Source organism: Tinamus guttatus, unplaced genomic scaffold (genome assembly GCF_059628265.1).
Source record: "Tinamus guttatus ecotype Peru unplaced genomic scaffold, ASM5962826v1 Tinamus_guttatus_pri_ptg001631l, whole genome shotgun sequence".
Classification (NCBI taxonomy): domain Eukaryota; kingdom Metazoa; phylum Chordata; class Aves; order Tinamiformes; family Tinamidae; genus Tinamus; species Tinamus guttatus.
The window spans coordinates 207-22,737 of NW_028290165.1; the positions used below are offsets into that span (position 1 = coordinate 207).

General features: G+C 67.2%; 1 long non-coding RNA gene across 1 annotated transcript; it reads right to left on the bottom strand.

The window, feature by feature from the left end:
• Positions 1-1,369: 1,369 nt before the first annotated feature.
• On the bottom strand, positions 1,370-5,962 carry LOC148590179 (uncharacterized). Its single transcript, XR_015914353.1, has 3 exons — positions 5,808-5,962; positions 2,443-2,554; positions 1,370-1,464 (listed from the first exon to the last, which is right to left on the bottom strand). It is a non-coding gene; the product is annotated as an uncharacterized LOC148590179 (long non-coding RNA).
• Positions 5,963-22,531: the final 16,569 nt, after the last annotated feature.

A 22,531-nucleotide genomic window follows, 5' to 3' on the forward strand; every position in this document is an offset into this window, starting at 1 on the left:
GGGACCCCCAGGAGGGGGACCTGGGTGGGGGGGGGCACAGGCCCCCCCGACCCCTTGGAGCGGGGGGGGGGGGGGCCCGGGGGGGGTCCCAGGGTGTCAGGGGCTGTTGGGGGGTCCTGGGGGGGTCAGGGGGGTTTCACAGAGGTCCCGGGGGGTTTTGGGGGGTCCTGGGGGGTCAGGGGGGGTTTCACAGAGGTCCCGGGGGGTTTTGGGGGGTCCAGGGGGGTCAGGGAGGTCCTGGGGGATCAGGGGGCTCGTGGGGGGTCCAGGGGGGTCCAAGGGGGTTTCACAGAGGTCTCGGGGGTCTCGGGGGGTCCTGGGGGGTCAGGGGCCTTTTGGGGGTTCAGGGGGGTCAGGGGGGTTCGCAGAGGTCTCAGGGGGTCTTGGGGGGTCCCAGGGGGTCTTGGGGGGTCCCAGGGGGTTTCACAGAGGTCTTGGGGGGTCGGGAGGGTCCAGGGGGGTCAGGGGGCTTTTGGGGGGTCCAGGGGGGTTCGCAGAGGTCTCGGGGGGTCCAGGGGGGTTTCGGGGGGTCAGGGGAGTTTTAAGGGGGTCGGGGGGTTTTAGGGGGTCCAGGGGGGTCAGGGCACTTTTGGGGAGGTCTAGGGGGGTCAAGGGGTTTTGCAGAGGTCTCAGGGGGTCCAGGGGGGTTTCGGGGGGTCCCGGGGGGGTCCAGGGGGTCAGGGGGATTTTGGGGGGCTCCAGGGGTTTCGGGGGGTTCTGAGGGGTCCTGGGATCTCAGGGGGATTTCGGGGGGCTCTAGGCATTTTGGGGGGTCCCGGGGGATCCAGGGGGGTCAGGGGGATTTCGGGGGTCTCAGGGGGGTCCAGGGGGATTTTGGGGGGCTCCGGAGGTTTTGGGGGGTCCTGGGGGATCTCAGGGGTTTCGGGGGGTCTCGGGGGGGTCCAGGGGGGTCAGAGGGATTTTGGGGGGCTCCAGGGGTTTCGGGGGGTCCTGGGGTGTTTCGGGGGGCTCCAGGGGTTTTGGGGGGTCCAGGGGGATTTCGGGAGTCTCGGAGGGTCCAGGGGGGTCCAGGGGGGTTTCGGGGGGCTCCGGGGGCTTCGGGGGGTCCTGGGGGATCTCAGGGGGTTTCGGGGGGTCTCGGGGGGTCCAGGGGGGTCAGAGGGATTTTGGGGGGCTCCAGGGGTTTTGGGGGGTCTCAGGGGGGTTTCGGGGGGCTCCGGGGGCTTCGGGGGGTCCTGGGGGATCTCAGGGGGTTTCAGGGGGTCCCGGGGGGTCCAGGGGGGTTTCGGGGGTCTCGGGAGGGTCCAGGGGGGTCCAGGGGGGTTCGGGGGGTCCAGGGGGTCCAGGGGGGTTTCGGGGTGCTCCGGGGGGTCTCGGGGTGTTTCGGGGTGCTCCCGGGGTCTCGGGGTCCCACCTGCAGCTCGTCCAGGCTGAACTCGCAGTACTCGCGCCGGGTGCCTTTGCCGTTGGTCAGGATCCCGCAGCCGCTCATCATGATGGTGCCTGCCGGGGGGGGGACGGGGGGGTCACCAAAGGGGCCCAGGCGTCCGGGAGACCCCCCAACCCCCAACACACCCGGGGGACCCCCCCCGGAACACCCATCCCCCCCCCGCCATGGCTGCCTGTGCCCTATCCCTGGGGGGGTCCAAACAAGGGGCCCAGGCGTCCGGGAGACCCCCCCAAACCTGTCACACCCCCCTACCCCGTCACCCCCCCTATCCCCAATAGGGTCCCCCAGTTTCCCAAAGCTACAGGCACAACCCCGTGGCCGCCTGTCCCTGTCCCCAGCACATGCGGCTGTACCGGGGGGGCCCCGGCGAGACCCCCCCCCCCATCCTGTCACCCTTCCAGCCTGTCACCCCTCCACCCTGTCACCCCTCCACCCTGTCACCCGTCCATCCCGTCACCTCTCCCATCCCCATTGGAACCCCCATTTCCGGAGCTACAGCCGCAGCCCCTTCGCGGCCGCCTGTCCCCCGTCCCCGGCGAGTGCGACTGTACTGGGGGGACCCCCATCCCGTCACCCCCCATCCCCATTGGAACCCCCCATTCCCGGAGCTACAGCCGCAGCCCCTCCCCTTCCCGCCTGTCCCCCGTCCCCAGCGAGTCCGACTGTACCGGGGGGGCCCCCATCCTGTCACCTCCCCATCCCCAATGGAACCCCCCATTTCCGGAGCTACAGCCGCAGCCCCTTGGCGGCCGCCTGTCCCCTGTCCCCAGCAAGTCCGACTGTACCAGGGGGACCCCCATCCTGTCACCTCCCCATCCCCATTGGAACCCCCCATTTCCGGAGCTACAGCCGCAGCCCCTTCGCGGCCGCCTGTCCCCCGTCCCCAGCAAGTCCGACTGTACCGGGGGGACCCCCACCCCGTCACCCCCCATCCCCATTGGAACCCCCCATTTCCGGAGCTACAGCCGCAGCCCCTTGGCGGCCGCGTGTCCCCCGGCGCGCGCGGCTGTTCCCCGGCGGCTGTTGCGCACCCGAGCGCAGGTTGGTCATGGTCGCGGGGTACTCCAGGCTGTTGGGGTTGTGCGCCGTCACCCCGATCTCGATGGAGCCCGACCACTTGTCCACCAGTTTGTCAATGCGGATCTGGGAACGGGGGGACGGGGGGGGTCACTGCCGGCCCCCCCCGGGGACCCAAATACCCCAAATCCCCTGAGACCCCCTAAATCCCCTGAGACCCCCCCAATCCCCTCTGATCCCCCCCAAATCCCCTCTGACCCCCCTAATCCCCTGAGACCCCCCCATCCCCTCTGACCCCCCCAAATCCCCTGAGACCCCCCCATCCCCTCTGACCCCCCCAAATCCTCTGAGACCCTCAAATCCCCTCTGACCCCCCAAATCCCCTCCGACCCCCCCAAACCCCTCTGACCCCCCCAAATCCCCTGAGACCCCCCCAAATCCCCTCTGACCCCCCTTAATCCCCTGAGACCCCCCTAATCCCCTCCGACCCCCCCAAATCTTCTCCGACCCCCACAAATCCCCTCTGACCCCCCCAATCCCCTCTGACCCCCCCAAATCCCCTGAGACCCCCAAATCCCCTCTGACCCCCCCAAATCCTCTCCTACCCCCCCCGCCAGACCCCTATGCCCCCCCCATGGCCCCTATAGCCCCCCCCCAGAGGACAAGTGTCCCCCCCATCTCCCCGGACCCCTCTGACCCCCCAGGACCCCCAGACCCCCCCAGACCCTTTCAGGACCCCCCCAAGGCCCTCCCCACGACCCCCCAGGCCCTTCCAGGACCCCCTCAGGACGCCCAAAGACCCCCCAGGACCCTCCCAAACCCCCCCAGGCCCCCCCGAACTCCCCAAGACCCTCCCCAAGGCCCCCCAGGACCCCTCAGCCCCCACCAGGACCCCCAGATGCCCCCCAGGACCCCCTATACCCTTTCAGGACCCCCTCAGGCCCCCCAGGACCCCCCTTGAACCCCCCCAAGACCTCCCCAGAACCCCCCTAGACCCTTTCAGGACCCCCCAGGACCCCCTCGAACCCCCCAGGAGCCCCCCAGGACCCCCAGGACCCCCCCCCCGACCCTTCCAAGAACCCCTCAGGACCCCTAGGACCCCCCAAGACCCCGCTCAAACTCCCCAGGACCCCCCTACACCCTTTCAGGACCCCCCCCAGACCCTTCCAGACTCCCCTCAAGACCCTTCCAGGACCCCCCAAGACCCCCCCAGACCCTTCCAGGATTCCCCCCAGACCCCCCAGGACCCCCCTATACCCTTTCAGGACCCCCCCAGACCCTTCCAGACACCCCAAGACCCCCCAGGAGCCCCCAGGACCCCCCAGACCCTTCCAGACCCCCCAGGACCCCCCCAGGACCCCCCTATACCCTTTCAGGAACGCCCCAGGACCCTTCCAGACCCTTCCAGGACCCCCCCAGACCTCCCAGAACCCCCCTATACCCTTTCAGGATCCCCCAGGACCCCCAAGACTCCCCCCAGGACCCCTCCAGGACCCCCCAGGACCTCTCTAGACCCTTCCAGGACTCCCCAGGACCCCCCGGGCCCCCCCAGGACCCCCCCAGACCCCCCAGGACCCCCCTATACCCTTTCAGGACCCCCTAAGCCCCCCCAGGACCCCCCAGGACCCCTCTAGACCCTTCCAGGACTCCCCAGGACACCCCCGGGCCCCCCCAGGACCCCCCAGGACCACCCTGGACCCCCCAGGGCCCCCCAGGACCCCCCCAGGCCCCCCCAGACCCTTCCAGGACCCCCCCAGGTCCCCCAGGCCCCCCCAGGACCCCCCCAGGACCCCCCAGGACCCCCCCAGACCCTTCCAGGACCCCCCCAGGCCCCCCAGGCCCCCCCTGGACCCCCCAGGACCCCTCTAGACCCTTCCAGGACCCCCCAGGACCCCCCCTGGTCCCCCAGGCCCCCCCAGGACCCCTCCAGGACCCCCCAGGACCCCCCTATACCCTTTCAGGACCCCCTAAGCCCCCCCAGGACCCCTCCAGAACCCCCCAGGACCCCTCTAGACCCTTCCAGGACCCCCCAGGACCCCCCGGGCCCCCCCAGGACCCCCCCAGACCCCCCAGGACCCCCCTATACCCTTTCAGGACCCCCTAAGCCCCCCCAGGACCCCTCCAGGACCCCCCAGGACCCCTCTAGACCCTTCCAGGACTCCCCAGGACACCCCTGGGCCCCCCCAGGACCCCCCAGGACCACCCTGGACCCCCCAGGGCCCCCCAGGACCCCCCGGGCCCCCCCAGACCCTTCCAGGACCCCCCCAGGCCCCCCAGGCCCCCCCTGGACCCCCCAGGACCCCTCTAGACCCTTCCAGGACTCCCCAGGACCCCCCCAGGTCCCCCAGGACCCCTCCAGGACCCCCCAGGACCCCTCTAGACCCTTCCAGGACCCCCCCAGGCCCCCCAGGCCCCCCCTGGACCCCCCAGGACCCCTCTAGACCCTTCCAGGACCCCCCCAGGTCCCCCAGGCCCCCCCAGGACCCCCCCAGAACCCCCCAGGACCCCCCCAGACCCTTCCAGGACCCCCCCAGGTCCCCCAGGCCCCCCCTGGACCCCCCAGGACCCCCCCAGACCCTTCCAGGACCCCCCCAGGCCCCCCAGGACCCCTCCAGGACCCCCCAGGACCCCCCCAGGACCCCCCAGGACCCCCCCAGACCCTTCCAGGACCCCCCCAGGTCCCCCAGGCCCCCCCAGGACCCCCCCAGGACCCCCCAGGACCCCCCCAGGCCCCCCAGGACCCCCCTATACCCTTTCAGGACCCCCTAAGCCCCCCCAGGACCCCCAAGACTCCCCCCAGGACCCCTCCAGGACCCCCCAGGACCTCTCTAGACCCTTCCAGGACTCCCCAGGACCCCTCCGGGCCCCCCCAGGACCCCTCCAGGACCCCCCAGGACCCCTCTAGACCCTTCCAGGACCCCCCAGGCCCCCCCAGGACCCCCCCAGACCCCCCAGGACCCCCCTATACCCTTTCAGGACCCCCTAAGCCCCCCCAGGACCCCTCCAGGACCCCCCAGGACCCCTCTAGACCCTTCCAGGACCCCCCAGGCCCCCCCAGGACCCCCCCAGACCCCCCAGGACCCCCCTATACCCTTTCAGGACCCCCTAAGCCCCCCCAGGACCCCTCCAGGACCCCCCAGGACCCCTCTAGACCCTTCCAGGACCCCCCAGGCCCCCCCAGGACCCCCCCAGACCCCCCAGGACCCCCCTATACCCTTTCAGGACCCCCTAAACCCCCCCAGGACCCCTCCAGGACCCCCCAGGACCCCTCCAGGACCCCCCAGGACCCCTCTAGACCCTTCCAGGACCCCCCAGGACCCCCCCAGGACCCCCCAGGACCCCCATTCCCCCCCATTCCCCCCCTTCCCGTTAGGGGCACCTCGAACATCTCGCCGTGCCGCAGCGGGCGGTTGGTGAGCACGACGCCGTTGTTGAACTCGTCGAGCGGGCGCCGCCGCTCCGCCGTCTTGTGGCCGTTGCTGAGGCGGATGAGGGCCCCGCACTTCTCGTGGAAGAGCAGCGCCTCGTTGGACGGCGCCGGGAACGCCGGGAACGCCGGGAACGCCGGCGGGAGCGACGGCGGCGACGGCGGCGGAGGGAGAGACGGGGGCGGCGACGGCGCCGGGGGCGGCGCGCGGCCTGCGGGGAGGGGCCTCAGGGACACGCCCCCTTGATGGGGCACGCCCCCCTGGTGGGACACGCCCCCCTGCAGCGCGCGGGCACGCCCCCCTTCTAGGTAGGGCACGCCCCCCCCGATGGGACACGCCCCCTGCTGGGACACGCCCCTGAGCTGGAACACCCCCCCTGTTAGGACACGCCCCCTGCTGGGACACGCCCCTGAACTGGAACACGCCCCCTGTTAGGACACGCCCCCTTGATGGGGCACGCCCCCCGATGGGACACGCCCCCCTGCAGCGCGCGGACACGCCCCCCTGCTAGGTAGGGCACGCCCCCCTGCTGGGACACGCCCCCCGATGAGCCCGGGCACGCCCCCCGATGGGACACGCCCCCCTGCAGCGCGCGGACACGCCCCCCTTCTAGGTAGGGCACGCCCCCCCTGGTGGGACACGCCCCCTGCTGGGACACGCCCCTGAGCTGGAACACGCCCCCTGCTGGGACACGCCCCCCGATGAGCCCGGACACGCCCCCCGATGGGACACGCCCCTGAGCTGGAACACGCCCCCTGTTAGGACACGCCCCCTGCTGGGGCACGCCCCCCGGTGGGACATGCCCCCTGCTGGGACGCGCCCCCCCCCCCCGCCCTGCTGAACACAGCACGCCCCCTTGGACACATCCCCTTTCTGGGACACGCCCCTCTGCTGGGACACGCCCCCCATGAGCCCGGACACGCCCCCTGCTGAGTAGGGCACGCCCCCCCAGCTGGGACACGCCCCCCCAGCTGGGACACGCCCCCCTGCTGAGCAGGGCAGTCCCCATCTTGGACACGCCCCCCGGCTGGGACACGCCCCCTGTTGGGACAGGCCCCCCTGCCACGCGTGGACACGCCCCCTGTTAGGACACGCCCCCCTGCTGGGACACGCCCCCCTGCCACGCGCGGACACGCCCCCTGCTGAGTAGGGCACGCCCCCCTGCTGGGACACGCCCGCGAGCTGGGACACGCCCCCCGTTAGGAAACGCCCCCCCTGCTGGGACACGCCCCCCGACGGGACACGCCCAACGATGGGACACGCCCCCCTGCCATGCGCGGACACGCCCCCCCGCTGAACAGGGCACGCCCCCATCTTGGACACGCCCCCCTGCAGGCGCACGTCCCCCTGCTGGGACTCGCCCCTGACCTGGGACACGCCCCCTGCTAGGACACGCCCCCAAGCATAGACACGCCCCCCCTGCTGAGCACAGAGACACCTCCCCAGCTGGGACACGCCCACTCCTGGGACACGCCCCCGAGCTGGGACCCGCCCCCCGCCAAGCACGGACCCGCCCCCTGCTGAGCAGGACACGCCCCCCAGCTGGGACACGCCCCCGATCTTGGCCACGCCCACCCGAGCTGGGACACGCCCCCTGCCACGTCAGGATGGGCCCCTTGCTGCACTGGGACACGCACCCCTCCCCCCCCGCTGCTGGGACACGCCCCCTGCTGAGCAGGACACGCCCCCTGCCGTATCAGGACACGCCCCCTGAGCTGGGACACGCCCCCTGAGCTGGGACACGCCCCTTGCTAACCTGGACACGCCCCCTGCTGCACCAGGCTCCACCCTTATGGCACCAGGACACGCCCCCCGCCCATGCTAGGGCTCCGCCCCCAAGTACACGCTCCGCCCCTCTGGGACACACCCCGCCCCCAACAGGGCAGGCTCCACCCCCTGCAAAATGCCCCACCCCCCCTCGGGGCCCCACCCCCAACAGGCTCCTCCCCCCGGGCAGGGGGTTCAGGCCCCGCCCCCGTGCCCAAGCCCCGCCCCCCGGGGGGAGGGGTCACTCACCCCCCTCCGGCTCGAGGCTGTCGGGGAAGTTGTCGGGGCGGGGGGGGGCGGGGGGCAGCGCTGGGGGGGGGAGGGGCGGGGTCACCGGGGTCACCGGGGTCACCAGTGTCACCAGTGTCCCCAACGCCCCCCCCGGGACCCCTGATCACCCCAGAGCCCCTGACCCCATAGAGACCCATTACCCCCCAGCACCCACAGACCCCCCAGCACCCACAGACCCCATTACCCCCCACTACCCCCAGCACCCATAGACCCCCCCATTGACCCCCGTTACCCCCCCAGCATCCACAGACACCCCCATAGACCCCCATAGCCCCCCAGCACCCACAGACCCCCCAGCACCCACAGACCCCCCATTACTCCCATTACCCCCCCAGCACCCATAGCCCCCAATTACCCCCATCCCCCATTGCCCCCCCAGCACCCATAGCCCCCCCAATCTCCCGTAGCCCCCATTACCCCCTGTCCCCCATCCCGTCCCCGTCACACACACTCACCTTGTGTCCCCTCGGTCCCCTCCATGTCCCCTGCTGTCCCCATGTCCCCTGTGTCCCCATGTCCCCCCCCAATCTCCTGCCCCCCCGCACACACTCACCTTGTGTCCCCTCGGTCCCCTCGGTGTCCCCCACTGTCCCCATGTCCCCCGGTGTCCCCATGTCCCCCGCAGTGCCCCAATCCCCCATCACCCCAATCCCCCATCGCCCCCAACGCCCCCCCACACACACACTCACCTGGGGTCCCCTCGGTGTCCCCCACTGTCCCCATGTCCCCTGTGTCCCCATGTCCCCCCCCAATCTCCTGCCCCCCCACACACACTCACCTTGTGTCCCCTCTGTCCCCTCCATGTCCCCTGGTGTCCTCCATGTCCCCCGCGGTGCCCCAGTCCCCCATTACCCCAATCCCCCATCGCCCCCCATCCCGTCCCCGTCACACACACTCACCTGGCGTCCCCGCTGTCCCCTCGGTGTCCCCCGGTGTCCCCGCTGTCCCCCGGTGCGGCACCACCCCGCACACTCACCTGGCGTCCCCTCGGTCCCCTCGGTGTCCCCACTGTCCCCTGTGTCCCCCCCCACCCCTACCCCCCCCCCGCACACTCACCTGGCGTCCCCGCTGTCCCCTCGGTGTCCCCCGGTGTCCCCGTGTCCCCTGCGTCCCCATATCCCCCCCCAATCTCCCGCCCCCAATACACACTCACCTGGCGTCCCCTCGGTGTCCCCCGGTGTCCCCCCCATCTCCCCCCCGCACACTCACCCGGCGTCCCCTCGGTGTCCCCCGCTGTCCCCGGTGTCCCCTCGCTGTCCCCCGGTGTCCCCTGTGTCCCCGTCTCCCCCCCGCACACTCACCTGGCGTCCCCTCCGTGTCCCCCGTTGTCCCCGTTGTCCCCGGTGTCCCCATGTCCCCCGGTGTCCCCTCGCTGTCCCCCGCCGTCCCCCGGTGCGGCACCACCCCGCACACTCACCTTGTGTCCCCTCCATGTCCCCCGGTGTCCCCGTGTCCCCCCCATCTCCCCCCACACACACACTCACCTTGGGTCCCCTCGGTGTCCCCCGTTGTCCCCGGTGTCCCCTCGCTGTCCCCCGGTGTCCCCTGTGTCCCCGTCTCCACCCCGCACACTCACCTGGTGTCCCCTCTGTGTCCCCCGTTGTCCCCATGTCCCCCGTTGTCCCCGGTGTCCCCTCGCTGTCCCCCGGTGTCCCCGCCGTCCCCCGGTGCGGCACCACGCTCACCTGGGTGCACTTCCCGTACAGGTCGACCACGGCCCAGAGGCGCCGGGGGGGCAGCCCGGCCGCCGCCGCCCCCCAGTCCCGCCCGTTGACCCAGAGCCGCAGCTGCCCCCCCGGCGTCACCTGCGCCAGTGGGGACATGGGGACATTGAGGGGACATGGGGGACATGGGGACATTGAGGGGACATGGGGACATTGAGGGGACATGGGGGACATGGGGGACATTGGGGGGACATTGAGGGGACATGGGGGGACAGGGGGGACATGGGGGACATGGGGGACAGGGATGGGGGGGCATCAACCCGGGATGGGGACACGGGGGGGATTGGGGACATGGGGACATTGAGGGGACACGGGGGACATTGAGGGGACATGGGGGACATGGGGGGACAGGGGGGGACATTGGGGGGACAGGGACGGGGGGGAACATCACCCAGGACGGGGACATTGGGGGGACAGGGACGGGGGGGGGACATCACCCAGGACGGGGACACGGGGGGGATTGGGGACATGGGGGGACATTGGGGACATTGGGGACACGGGGGACATTGGGGGACATTGGGGGACATTGGGGGGACAGGGACGGGGGGGGGACATCACCCAGGACGGGGACATTGGGGGACATTGGGGGACATTGGGGGGACAGGGACGGGGGGGGGACATCACCCAGGACGGGGACATTGGGGGACATTGGGGACGGGGGGGGACATTGGGGACACGGGGGACATTGGGGGACATTGGGGACATTGGGGGGACAGGGACGGGGGGGGGACATCACCCAGGACGGGGACACGGGGGGGATTGGGGACATGGGGGGACATTGGGGACATTGGGGACACGGGGGACATTGGGGGACAAGGACGGGGGGGGACATTGGGGGACAAGGACATGGGGGGACATTGGGGGACATTGGGGGACAGGGACGGGGGGGGACATCACCCAGGACAGGGACATTGGGGGGACAGGGACGGGGGGGGGACATCACCCAGGACGGGGACACGGGGGGGATTGGGGACATGGGGGGACATTGGGGACATGGGGGGACATTGGGGGACATTGGGGGACATTGGGGGGACAGGGACGGGGGGGGGACATCACCCAGGACAGGGACACGGGGGGGATTGGGGACATGGGGGGACATTGGGGACATTGGGGACACGGGGGACATTGGGGGACATTGGGGGGACATGGGGGACAGGGATGGGGGGGGACATCACCCAGGACAGGGACACGGGGGGAATTGGGGGACACGGGGGACATTGGGGGACATTGGGGACATGGGGGACATTGGGGGACATGGGGGGACATTGGGGGACATGGGGGGATATTGAGGGGACATGGGGGGACATGGGGGGACATTGGGGGACATGGGGGGATATTGAGGGGACATGGGGGACATTGGGGGACATGGAGGACATGGGGGGAGGACATCACCCAGGATGGGGACACGGGGGACACTGGGGGACATGGGGGGACATGGGGGGACACTGGGACACATGGGGGGACAGGGACGGGGGGGGCGTCAACCGGGCACAGGGACATGGGGGGGGACATTGGGGGACAGGGACGGGATGTCAACCCGGGATGGGGACACGGAGGGGCATGCGGGGACATGGGGGGACATTGGGGGACATTGGGGGACAGGGACGGGGGGGGCATCAACCCGGGACAGGGACATGGGGGACATTGGGGGACATTGGGGGACATTGGGGGACAGGGACGGGGGGGGCGTCAACCCGGGACGGGGACATTGGGGGACATGGGGGGACATGGGGGGACATTGGGGACATGGGGGGACAAGGACGGGGGGGGGACATTGGGGGACATGGAGGACATGGGGGGAGGACATCACCCAGGATGGGGACACGGGGGACACTGGGGGACATGGGGGGACAGGGATGGGGGGGGCGTCAACCGGGCACGGGGACATGGGGGGGACATTGGGGGACATGGGGGGACAAGGACGGGGGGGGACATTGGGGGACAAGGACATGGGGGGACATTGGGGGACATGGGGGACAGGGACGGGGGGGGTGTCAACCCGGGACGGGGACATGGGGGGACATTGGGGGACATGGGGGACATTGGGGGACAGGGACATTGGGGGACAAGGACGGGGGGGGGATATTGGGGGACAAGGACAGACGTGGACGTCAACCCAGGACAGGGACATGGGGGGACAAGGACGGGAGGGGACATCAACCCGTGACGGGGACATGGGGAGGACGGGGATGTCACCCGGGACGGGGGGGACGTCAACCCGGGACGGGGACATTGGGGGACAGGGACGGAGAGGGAAGGACGTGGTCCCCGTGCGTGTCCCTGCACGTCCCCCCAGCGTGTCCCCGTGCGTCCCCACGTGTCCCCACATGTCCCTGCATCTCCACGTGTCCCCACATCCCCACATGTCCCCTTGCGGTTCCTGCGTGTCCCTACATGTCCCTCTGCGTCCCCACATCTCCACGTCCCCACATGCGTCCCTGCGTCCCCACGCGTCCCCGCATGTGCCCGTGTGTCCCCACATGTCCCTGCGTCCCCGTGTGTCCCTGTTTCCCGTGTCCCCGTGTGTCCCCGCATCCCTGCGTGTTCCTGTGCGTCCCTGCGTCCCCACATGTCCCCATGTGTCCCCACGTGTCCCCACATCTCCACGTGTTCCCGCACCCCCACATGTCCCCATATGTCCCTGTGTCCCTGTGTGTCCCTGTGCGTCCCCGTGTGTCCCCATGCGTCCCCCATGTCCCCACATCCCCCTGCGTGTCCCTCTGTCCCCCGTGTCTCCCAACATGTCCCCCCATGTCCCCCCGTGTCCCCACGTGTCCCCACGTGTCCGCCATCCCCACGCGTCCTGTGTCCCCATGTCCCCCGTGTCTCCCATGTCCCCCCACGTCCCCCTGCGTGTCCCCATGCGTCCCCATGTCCCCCATCCCCACATGTCCCCGTGTCCCCTGTGTCCCATGTCCCCATGTCCCCCTGCGTGTCCGTGTCCCCCCACGTCCCCCCCCATCCCCACGCGTCCCCATGTGTCCCCCATGTCCCCATGTGTCCCCATGTCCCCCCATGTCCCCATTGTCCCCATGTCCCCGTGTCACCTGCACGCCCACGCGGTTGCCCTCGCCCAGCGCGTCCAGGTCCAGTCCAAAGTCGTCGCCCCGGTGTCCCCATGTGTCCCCACGTGTCCCCATGTCCCCGTGTCCCTGGTGTCCTTACGTCCCCCCCCCATCCCCACGTGTCCCCATGTCCCCCCGTGTCCCCCATGTCCCCCATGTCCCCATGTGTCCCATGTCCCCCCATGTCCCCATGTTCCCCAATGTCCCCCCATGTCCCCCCATTGTCCCCATGTCCCCGTGTCACCTGCACGCCCACGCGGTCGCCCTCGCCCAGCGCGTCCAGGTCGGGTCCAAAGTCGTCACCCCAGTGTCCCCATGTGTCCCCATGTCCCCCCATTGTCCCCGTGTGTCCCCATGTCCCCATGTCCCCCCGTGTCCCCGTGTCCCCCATGTCCCCATGTCCCCATGTGTCCCCATGTGTCCCCCGTGTCCCCCTGTGTCCCCCATGTCCCCATGTCCCCGTGTCACCTGCACGCCCACGCGGTCGCCCTCTCCCAGTGCGTCCGGGTCCGGTCCGAAGTCGTCGCCCCGGTGTCCCCATGTGTCCCCCATGTCCCCATGTCCCCCCATGTCCCCACGTGTCCCCATGTCCCCCATGTCCCCCATGTCCCCCCGTGTCCCCATGTCCCCATGTCCCCCCATGTCCCCATGTCCCCCCATGTCCCCATGTGTCCCCATGTCCCCCATGTCCCCACGTCCCCCCATGTCCCCATGTCCCCCCATTGTCCCCATGTCCCCATGTCCCCCCATGTCCCCATGTCCCCATGTCCCCGTGTCACCTGCACGCCCACGCGGTCGCCCTCGCCCAGCGCGTCCAGGTCGGGTCCGAAGTCGTCGCGCAGGGAGCGGCCGTCGCGGAGGACGGAGCGGCCGGACAGGACCCAGGAGCCGCCGCGCAGCCCCGTGGCGCTGCTGGGGAACAAGATGGCGGCCGGCGCCAGCGCGGTGACACCGACCTGGATGGAGCCGCTCCAGGAGTTCACCTGGGGACAATGGGGACAATGGGACAATGGGGACAATGGGGACATGGGGACAATGGGGACAATGGGGACACCTGGATGGAGCCGCTCCACGAGTTCACCTGGGACAATGGGGACATGGGGACAATGGGGACATGGGGACATGGGGACAATGGGGACAATGGGACCTGGATGGAGCCGCTCCACAAGTTCACCTGGGACAATGGGGACATGGGGACAATGGGGACAATGGGGACAATGGGACCTGGATGGAGCCGCTCCAGGAGTTCACCAGGGACAATGGGGACAATGGGGACATGGGGACAATGGGGAAAATGGGACCTGGATGGAGCCGCTCCACGAGTTCACCAGGGACAATGGGGACATGGGGACATGGGGACAATGGGGACACCAACCTGGATGGAGCCGCTCCAGGAGTTCACCTGGGACAGGGGGACAATGGGGACACGGGGACAATGGGGACAATGGGGACAATGGGGACACTCACCTGGATGGAGCCGCTCCACGAGTTCACCTGGAAGGGGACAATGGGGACATGGGGACAATGGGGACAATGGGGACAATGGGGACACCCACCTGGATGGAGCCGCTCCACGAGTTCACCTGGGACAGGGGGACAATGGGGACAATGGGGACATGGGGACACCTGGATGGAGCCACTCCATGAGTTCACCAGGGACACGGGGACAATGGGGACAATGGGGACAATGGGGACAATGGGGACACCTGGATGGAGCCGCTCCAGGAGTTCACCTGGAAGGGGACAATGGGGACAATGGGGACAATGGGGACATGGGGACAATGGGGGGACACGGGGACAGGAGCCGCCGCGCAGCCCCGTGGCGCTGCTGGGGAACAAGATGGCGGCCGGCGCCAGCGCGGTGACGCCGACCTGGATGGAGCCGCTCCAGGAGTTCACCTGGAAGGGACAATGGGGACATGGGGACAATGGGGACAATGGGGACATGGGGACATGGGGACAATGGGGACAATGGGGACAGGAGCCGCCGCGCAGCCCCGTGGCGCTGCTGGGGAACAAGATGGCGGCCGGCGCCAGCGCGGTGATGCCCACCTGGATGGAGCCGCTCCAGGAGTTCACCTGGGGACATGGGGACAATGGGGACAATGGGACAATGGGGACAATGGGGACACTGCGGGGACACGGGGACAGGAGCCGCCGCGCAGCCCCGTGGCGCTGCTGGGGAACAAGATGGCGGCCGGCGCCAGCGCGGTGACACCGACCTGGATGGAGCCGCTCCAGGAGTTCACCTGGAACAATGGGGACAATGGGGACCATGGGGACAATGGGGACACCTGGATGGAGCCGCTCCAGGAGTTCACCTGGAACAATGGGGACAATGGGGACATGGGGACAATGGGGACAATGGGGACACCCACCTGGATGGAGCCGCTCCACGAGTTCACCTGGGGACAATGGGGACAATGGGGACAATGGGGACATGGGGACAATGGGGACACCCACCTGGATGGAGCCGCTCCAGGAGTTCACCTGGGACAATGGGGACATGGGGACATGGGGACAATGGGGACAATGGGGACAATGGGGACAATGGGGACACCTGGATGGAGCCGCTCCAGGAGTTCACCTGGAACAAGGGGGACAATGGGGACAATGGGGACATGGGGACAATGGGGACAATGGGGACACCTGGACGGAGCCACTCCACGAGTTCACCTGGGGACAGGGGGACATGGGGACAATGGGGACAATGGGGACACCTGGACGGAGCCACTCCACGAGTTCACCTGGGGACAGGGGGACATGGGGACAATGGGGACAATGGGGACAATGGTTACAATGGGGACACCCACCTGGATGGAGCCGCTCCACGAGTTCACCTGGGGACAATGGGGACACGGGGACAATGGGGACAATGGGGACACCCACCTGGATGGAGCCGCTCCAAGAGTTCACCTGGGACATGGGGACAATGGGGACATGGGGACAATGGGGACAATGGGGACACCGACCTGGACGGAGCCGCTCCAGGAGTTCACCTGGGGACATGGGGACAATGGGGACAATGGGGACATGGGGACAATGGGGACACCCACCTGGATGGAGCCGCTCCAAGAGTTCACCTGGGACAATGGGGACAATGGGGACAATGGGGACATGGGGACAATGGGGACACCCACCTGGATGGAGCCGCTCCAGGAGTTCACCTGGAACAATGGGGACAATGGGGACAATGGGGACACCTGGATGGAGCCGCTCCACGAGTTCACCTGGGACAATGGGGACAATGGGGACAATGGGGACATGGGGACAATGGGGACAATGGGGACACCTGGATGGAGCCGCTCCACAAGTTCACCTGGGACAATGGGGACAATGGGGACAATGGGGACATGGGGACAATGGGGACAATGGGGACACCCACCTGGATAGAGCCGCTCCACGAGTTCACTTGGGACATGGGGACAATGGGGACAATGGGGACACCCACCTGGATGGAGCCACTCCACGAGTTCACCTGGGGACAATGGGGACAATGGGGACATGGGGACAATGGGGACAATGGGGACACCGACCTGGACGGAGCCGCTCCAGGAGTTCACCTGGGGACATGGGGACAATGGGGACATGGGGACAATGGGGATATGGGGACAATGGGGACACCCACCTGGATGGAGCCGCTCCATGAGTTCACCTGGAACAATGGGGACAATGGGGACAATGGGGACACCTGGATGGAGCCGCTCCACAAGTTCACCTGGGACAATGGGGACAATGGGGACAATGGGGACATGGGGACATGGGGACCATGGGGACACCCACCTGGATGGAGTCGCTCCACGAGTTCACCTGGGGACATGGGGACAATGGGGACATGGGGACAATGGGGACAATGGGGACATGGGGACAATGGGGAAAATGGGACCTGGATGGAGCCGCTCCACGAGTTCACCAGGGACAATGGGGACACGGGGACAATGGGGAGAATGGGGACACCCACCTGGATGGAGCCGCTCCAGGAGTTCACCTGGAACAATGGGGACAATGGGGACAATGGGGACAATGGGGACACTGCAGGGACATGGGGACAATGGGGACACCCACCTGGATGGAGCCGCTCCACGAGTTCACCTGGGACAATGGGGACAATGGGGACATGGGGACAATGGGGACAATGGGGACACGGGGACAATGGAGACACCTGGATGGAGCCGCTCCACGAGTTCACGTGGGACAATGGGGACAATGGGGACATGGGGACAATGGGGACACCCACCTGGTTGGAGCCGCTCCAGGAGTTCACCTGGGACACGAGGACAATGGGGACAATGGGGACAATGGGGACAATGGGGACAATGGGGACACCTGGATGGAGCCGCTCCAGGAGTTCACCTGGGGACATGGGGACAATGGGGACATGGGGACAATGGGGACAATGGGGACACCCACCTGGATGGAGCCGCTCCAGGAGTTCACCTTGGGGAAATGGGGACAATGGGGACACATGGGGACAATGGGGACACACGCGGGTGTTGGTGGACAGCGGGGACGGTTGGGCTGGTGTGAGGGGCTCTGCAGGGGTGAAACACCCGGTGAACGGGCTGTGCCAACACCGCAACACAGGAGGTAGGGAACACCCGGACACCGGGGGTCTCATTGAGCTGACACCAGGCATGGGGAACAGCTGGACACCGGGGGTAGGGAACACCCGGACACCGGGGGTCTCATTGACCTGACACCAGTGGTGGGGAACAGCCGGACACCAGTGGTCCCATTGACCTGACACCAGCTGTGGGGAACAGCCGGACACCGGGGGTCTCATTGACCTGACACCAGCGGTGGGGAACAGCCGGACACCGGGGGTAGGGAACACCCGGACACCGAGGGTCTCATTGACCTGACACCAGCGGTGGGGAACACCCGGACACCGGTGGTCCCATTGACCTGACACCAGCTGTGGGGAACAGCCGGACACCGGGGGTTTCATTGACCTGACACCAGCGGTGGGGAACAGCCGGACACCGGGGGTCTCATTGACCTGACACCAGCGGTGGGGACACCGGCGGTAGGGAACACCCGTACACCGGGGGTCTCATTGACCTGACACCAGCAGTGGGGAACAGCCGGACACCGGGGGTCTCATTGACTTGACATTGGGGGTAGGGAACACCCGGACACCGGGGGTCACAGTGACCTGACACTGGGGTGGGGAACAGTCAGACACTGGGGGTCTCATTGACTTGACACCGGGGCTGATGAACACTCGAACACCAGGTGTCTCATTGACCTGACATTGGGGGTGGGGAACACCCGGATATGACGGGTCTCATTGACCTGACACCGGGAGTAGGGAACACCTGGACACCAGGGGTCTCATTGAACGGACACCGACGGTAGGGAACATCCAGATGTCGGGGGTTCTGGGATGGGGAACACCCGGACACCGGGGTGTCTCATTGACCTGACACCAAGGGTAGGGAACAGCCGGACACCGGGGAGTCTCATTGACCTGACACCAGCGGTGGGGAACAGCCGGACACCGGGGGTAGGGAACACCCGGACACCGGGGGTATCATTGACCTGACATTGGGGGTTGGGAACACCCGGACACAGCGGGTCTCATTGACCTGACACCGGGGGTAGGGAATAGCCAGACACCGGGGGTTCCAGGATGGGGAACACCCTGACGCCGGGGGTCTCATTGACCTGACACCGGGGATGGGGAACAGCCGGACAGTCGGGGTCTCATTGACTTGACACCAGGCGTAGGGAACACCCGGACACTGGGGGTATCGTTGACCTTACATTGGGGGTGGGGAACACCCAGACACCAGGGGTCTCATAGACCTGACACTTGGGGTAGGGAACAGTCGGACATCGGGGGTCTCATTGACTTGACACTGACAACGAGGAACACCCGGATGCGGGGGGTTCTGGGATGGGGAACACCCGGACACCGGCGGTCTCATTGACGTGACACCAGGGGTGGGGAACACCCAGACACCAGAGCTGGGGAACACCCGGACACCGGGGGTCTCATTGACCTGACACCGACAGTGGGGAACACCCAGATGCCGGGGGTTCTGGGACGGGGAACACCCGGATGCCGGAGGTCTCATTGACCTGACACCAGGGGTGGGGAACAGCCGGACACCAGGGAGTCTCATTGACCTGACACCAGCAGTGGGGAACAGCCGGACACCGGGGGTAGGGAACACCCGTACACCGGGGGTATCATTGACCTGACACCAGGGGTGTGGAACAGCCGGACACCGGGGGTGTGAAACACCTGCACGCCGGGGGTGCCGTCACCCCGACACCGCAAAACCCCCAACCCCGGTTACAACCGGTCACCCCCGCAACACCCCCCAGGTACCCCCACTATCCCATTTACCCCCTTAGACCCCCCCAATTCAACCCCCATAGCCCCCAAAGCCCCCCCATAGACCCCTATAGCCTTATAGCCCCCCATAGACCCCTATAGGCCCTTTAGTCCCCTATAGACCCCTATAGACCCGAATCTCACAGTCGACCCACACCATGACGATGCTGCCAGGCCACAGATGTCCCCATAGCCCCATATAGACCCCCATAGACCCCCATAGCCCCTATAGGCCCCCATAGGCCCCTATAGATCCCTATATCCCCACACCTTGCGGTTGATCCGCACTGTGAAGGCGCTGCCGGGACGCAGTCACCCCTATAGACTCCCATAGACCCCTATAGCCCCTATAGCCCCCCATAGACCCCTATAGGCCCCCATAGAACCCTATAGATCCCTATATCCCCACACCTTGCGGTCGATCCGCACCATGAAGGTGCTGCCGGGACGCAGTCACCCCTATAGACTCCCATAGACCCCTATAGCCCCTATAGCCCCTATAGCCCCTATAGCCCCTATAGCCACCCATAGACCCCTATAGCCCCCCATAGACCCCCACCTTGCGGTCGATCCGCACCGTGAAGATGCTGCCGGGCTGCAGGCACCCCTATAGACCCCCTATAGCCCCCATAGCCCCCTATAGCTTTCCATAGCCACCTATAGACACCATAGACCCTATAGCCCCTATATCCTGCACCTTGCGGTCGATCCGCACCACGAAGGCGCTGCCGGGACGCAGTCACCCCCTATAGACTCCCATAGACCCCTATAGCCCCTATAGGCCCCCATAGCCCCTATAGCCCACACCTTGCGGTTGATCCGCACTGTGAAGACGCTGCCGGGCCACAGGCACCCCTATAGACTCCCATAGACCCCTATAGCCCCTATAGCCCCTATAGCCCCCCATAGGCCTCTATAGGCCCCTATAGATCCCTATAGATCCCTATATCCCCACACCTTGCGGTTGATCCGCACTGTGAAGACGCTGCCGGGACGCAGTCACCCCTATAGACTCCCATAGACTCCTATAGCCCCTATAGCCCCCCATAGACCCCTATAGGCCCCCATAGAACCCTATAGATCCCTATATCCCCACACCTTGCAGTCGATCCGCACCATGAAGGTGCTGCCGGGACGCAGTCACCCCTATAGACTCCCATAGACCCCTATAGCCCCTATAGCCCCCCATAGACCCCTATAGGCACCCATAGAACCCTATAGATCCCTATATCCCCACACCTTGCAGTCGATCCGCACCATGAAGGCGCTGCCGGGACGCAGTCACCCCTATAGACTCCCATAGACCCCTATAGCCCCTATAGGCCCCCATAGCCCCTATAGCTCCCCATAGACCCCTATAGGCCCCCATAGGCCCCCACCTTGCGGTCGATCCGCACCGTGAAGGCGCTGCCGGGCTGCAGGCACCCCTATAGACCCCCTATAGCCCCCATAGCCCCCTATAGCTTCCCATAGCCCCCTATAGCCCCTATATCCTGCACCTTGCGGTCGATCCGCACCATGAAGATGCTGCCGGGCTGCAGTCGCCCCCCATAGCCCCCTATAGCCCCCCATAGATCCCTATAGACCCCTATATCCCGCACCTTGCGGTCGATTCGCACCGTGAAGACGCTGCTGGGCCGCACGCACCCCTATAGACCCCCTATAGCCCCCTATAGCACCCATAGCCCCGCATAGTGCCCTATAGCCCCTATATCCCGCACCTTGCGGTCGATCCGCACCGTGAAGATGCTGCCGGCCGCAGTCACTCTCTATAGCCGCCACAGCCCATATAGGCCCCCATAGCCCCGTATAGCCCCTATAGCCCCCCATAGACCCCTATATCCCCTATAGATACCCACCTTGCGGTAGATCCGCACCATGAACACGCTCCCAGGCCGCAGCGGCTCCCATAGCCCCCCATAGCCCCCTATATCCCCTATAGATCCCCTATATCCCCTATGGATCCCCTATATCCCCTATGGATCCGCACCTTGCGGTCGATCCGCACCGTGAACACGCTCCCGGGCCGCAGCGGCTCCCATAGCCCCCCATAGTCCCCTATATCCCCTATAGATCCCCTATATCCCTTATATCCCCTATATCCCCTATAGACCCCTATAGATCCGCACCTTGCGGTCGATCCGCACCGTGAAGACGCTCCCGGGCCGCAGCGGCTCCCATAGCCCCCCATATCCCCCTATATCCCCTATAGATCCCCTATATCCCCTATAGATCCCCTATATCCCCTATAGATCCCCACCTTGCGGTCGATCCGCACCGTGAACACGCTCCCGGGCCGCAGCGGCTCCCTGCTCAGCACCAGCCCGTGGTTGAACTCCTGGCCGGGCTGCGCCCGCGCCGCGCTGCGCCCGCCGGGCGACAGCGACACGAGGCGCCCGGTGCGCGGGTGCAGCGCCCCGGCGACATCGGCGACATCGGCGGCGACATCGGCGACATCGTCCGCGACGGGGACCCCGGCGCCGCCGCCGCCACCGGGCCCCGGCGCCGCCATCGCGCTCCGCAACGGCGCGCCCGCCGCGCGACGCTTTTGCGACGGGAGGTCGCGGCGGCGGCGCCCGCCCCCCTGCCGCTCTATTCGGCGCCGCTTTACGGCGGTGTGGCGGCCCCCGCCGCGCTTTACGGCAGTGCGGCGGCTCCCCCCCCGCCCCTAGCCGCGCTTTACGGCAGCGTGGCACCCGCGCCGGCCTGGCAGCGGGCTGGGCGCTTCGCGACGCTGTCGCAACGCGCGGCGCGGCCCTGCCTGGCAACGGCGGGAAACAATGGGGTAATTGCGGCGCGCCAATGAGCGCGGGGGGCGTGGCCCGAGGGGGGGAGTGGCCCGAGGGGGGGGCGTGGCCCACCCGGATGGGGGCGGGGCGATTAATGAGGGCCGAGCGCGGCCCGGGGCTTGAGCGCTAATTAGGAACCAATTAATGGATCATTAGCAACCAATTAATGAGTCTTTAGGAGTTAATTAATGGGCCGCTACGGGATAATTAACGGGTCACTAATTAGGTATCAAATAAGGGCACATCAGAAGCTAACTAGGGGACCGTTACACGCCTGTTATGTAGTTAATTAGTATTATCGGATAAGTTATTAGTTAATTAGCTGCTAATTATTAGTTACTAGCTAAATACAGGGTTAATACAAGTCTACTAATCAGTGTTAAGTAATAGATAATTAAGGATCAGTTAAGTGTTAGTTACCTGGCGTTTAGAATTCCCGCGCTAATTACGATAATTGAGTGTAATTAATTATGCTAATGAGGCCCCGCCCCTTCCCGGCCGCCGCCACCAGGTGGCGCCGCCAGCCGCGCTCGGACACCTGGGCCCCCCCCGCGTCCCCAACCCGGTGTCCCCGTGTCCCGATGTCCCCATCCCGGTTCCTGGTCCCCATCCCTGTGTCCTGGTGTCCCCTTGTCCCGGTGTCCCCATGTCCCGGTGTCCCCATCCCGGTTCCTGGTCCCCATCCCTGTGTCCTGG